The 2,758-nt window shown below is 45.5% G+C and overlaps 1 pseudogene; it reads right to left on the reverse strand.

The window, feature by feature from the left end:
• Window positions 1–335: 335 nt before the first annotated feature.
• Window positions 336–1,531, reverse strand: LOC111179325 (gamma-secretase subunit APH-1B pseudogene; annotated as a pseudogene).
• Window positions 1,532–2,758: the final 1,227 nt, after the last annotated feature.

The following is a 2,758-nucleotide window of genomic DNA, read 5'->3' on the forward strand; positions in this document are numbered from 1 at the left end:
TAGTCAGTATTACAGGAGCAAACTCAAAGTGGCAACACCACCCTAGTGGCTTGCTTTCCTCCTGCTTTCAGTAAACTTCCACCAGCTGCAGTGAAGCCTGTCCCAGGGTACATCACTCAGCAACCTGCAGAGCTGCTCAGAGATGCAACTAGCACTCAGTGGGTAAACACTGCTTTGGGGCAGACCCAGGAAAGACTTACATAAGATGTAGTTAGAAGCACAGCCTACCAAGTTCTCATAAAACAGTACTAGTGAAGTACAAGAAAACAGTTCAGAGATGATAGCCCTTTAGCCTTTTGTGACTTCAGAACTTAAAAAGACGAGGGCCAACTAGGACTTCTATTTGACATTCAGATAGTCACTTGCTCAACACAAACTGAGTTAGGAGATAGCTAAACATCTCGTTCTCATTTACTTATGGTGTTCTCAGAAAGTTCCTATTTGGATGTGGACAGTTCTCAACCTGGCTGCACATCGGAGTTTCATCTAAGAAGCTTTAAAAAATTACCAAAGGCCCAGACAAATTAAATCTGGAGGGTGGAGCCCAGAACATTAGTCTTTATGTTTTCCCAGGTGATTCCAACTTGCAGCCAGGCTGCACACCACTGATGTATCCCTTTCAGAAAGCCGTTGCATGAAAGCCATATCGTATCTAGATAGTACTGTTTATTCTAAATTTCACCAGGAAAATGTACCTTTAGAAGAAGACACAGTTGCGCTTCTTCTAAAGGCTCAGCTTACTGTTTCAGAAGCGCCGGTCCTTGGAGGCTATCTGGAGTGCTGCTTGAAGAGGACGGAGGAGTCCTAGTCTTGGAGAGGAGGCAGAGTTTCAGGCTCCGGCAGAAACGAAGGATGTCCAGACGCCCATGAGCACCAGGATGATGTATGCCGACACCAGCTTTAATTCATAACGAGGATTTATGAAGCTCAGGGCTGACACCAGCAGATAGGGGAGAAGAACTACAAGAAGGGCGTACCACTTTTTCTTCTCACAGGCATCCAAACACACAGTGCCCCAGAACACGTGCAGCAATATGATCACCAGCGTCATGGAAGCTGAATTCAGGAAGCACTGGGGAGGGTCTCCATGAATGTCCACCGTGCCCGGACCCAAAGAGTCAGACAGGGTATTTACAAAGGGAAATACCCCACTCATGATTCCAAAGCCCAAACCAGAAACATAAGCCATTAATCACATAGAAGGTGCTGTCTCCCCTGGGTTTATACTCTTCAAGCCCACACGGGCTTTAAAAAAAAAAAATTTATAATATGCAAAACGGCACATTTCTTGGATAAGGACTGAGACTAACACTCCAAAGATCAGCAGATACTGTATTGGTCCATCTCTGTCGTCAGCAATGGTTGCTACCATGAACCAAACAAGGGAGTAAAGCAGTAGAGACACCAACCTGAAGGAAGCTCCAATGACGGGGAAGATGATGCGCAATGGCGGTGGCGATGGTGAACATGCAGAGGGCGAGCGCAGGCGCAAAGGTAACGAAGGCGCAGCCAAGAACACGGCCGCCGTCATGGCAACCGCGGAAGCCGGTCCGGGGGCCTCAGCTGATGTATATTCTTAATTAAGCCATGTTAAGTCAGTTGGTCTCAGCACTCATACCTTTTAATTACTGTCACTCTTAAATACTTTGGAATATTATGTGTCTCAATAGTTTCCAAGAACAGGTTTTGAAAAGGAGAGAGGATGAGGGTATAACGCCTGAGGAGAGACAAGCAGCACTATTGAAAAAGGGTAGCATGGGCAGCATGGAGAAAATGAGGGTGACAGAAATAAACTTACGTTTGTACAATTTTGTTTCAGGTAAGGTTTTTGCTTCAGGCAATAGAATAATCAAACACAGATTTGATCATTCCTTCCAGAGAATCACCTGTAAAAACCAACCACTGTTTTTTCTCGTTTTGATTTTTTTTTTTTTTTTTTGCAGTACGCGGGCCTCTCACTGTTGTGGCCTCTCCCGTTGCAGAGCACAGGCTCCGGACGCGCAGGCTCAGCGGCCATGGCTCACGGGCCCAGCCGCTCTGCGGCATGTGGGATCCTCCCGGACCGGGGCACGAACCCGTGTCCCCTGCATCGGCAGGCGGACTCTCAACCACTGCGCCACCAGGGAAGCCCCTCGTTTTGATTTTTTATATTTTTTATTATTTTTAAAAAATATTTATTTATTTGGCTGCAGTGGGTCTTAGCTGTGGCACAACTAAGGATCTTTGTTGCTGTGTGCAGGGTCTTTTTTAGTTGCAGCATGCGGAATCTTTACTTGTGGAATGAAGGATCCAATTCCCTGACCAGGGATCCAACCCAGGCCCCCTGCATTGGGAGCGTGGAGTCAACTGCTGGACCACCAGGGAAGTCCCTCACTTTTTGATTTTTTTAAAATTGAAGTATAGTTGATGTACAATATTATATAAGTTACAGGTATACAACATAGTGATTCACAAATTTTAAAGGTTATACTCCCTGTGTTGTACAATATATCATCGTAGCTTATTTATTTTATACCTAATAGTTTGAACCTCTTAATCCGCTACACCTATCTTGCCCCTCTTACCTTCCCTCTCTCCACTGGTAACCAAGAGTTTGTTTTCTGTATCTATGAGTCTGACCAACCACTCCTTTAAATGACTGAGATTGAAGTCTCCTGCTGCACTCCAGACAGTTACGACCCATGGAAATAGACATTCCACAGATGATGGTGGGCCGAGTGATGGTTTCTCACCTACTCTTCTTTCACAGCATGCATTT

The sequence above is a fragment of the Delphinapterus leucas genome, chromosome 4 (assembly GCF_059928025.1).
Source record: "Delphinapterus leucas isolate spDelLeu-1000000601 "Yukka" chromosome 4, BTC_Dleu_Yukka2, whole genome shotgun sequence".
In the NCBI taxonomy this organism is placed as follows: domain Eukaryota; kingdom Metazoa; phylum Chordata; class Mammalia; order Artiodactyla; family Monodontidae; genus Delphinapterus; species Delphinapterus leucas.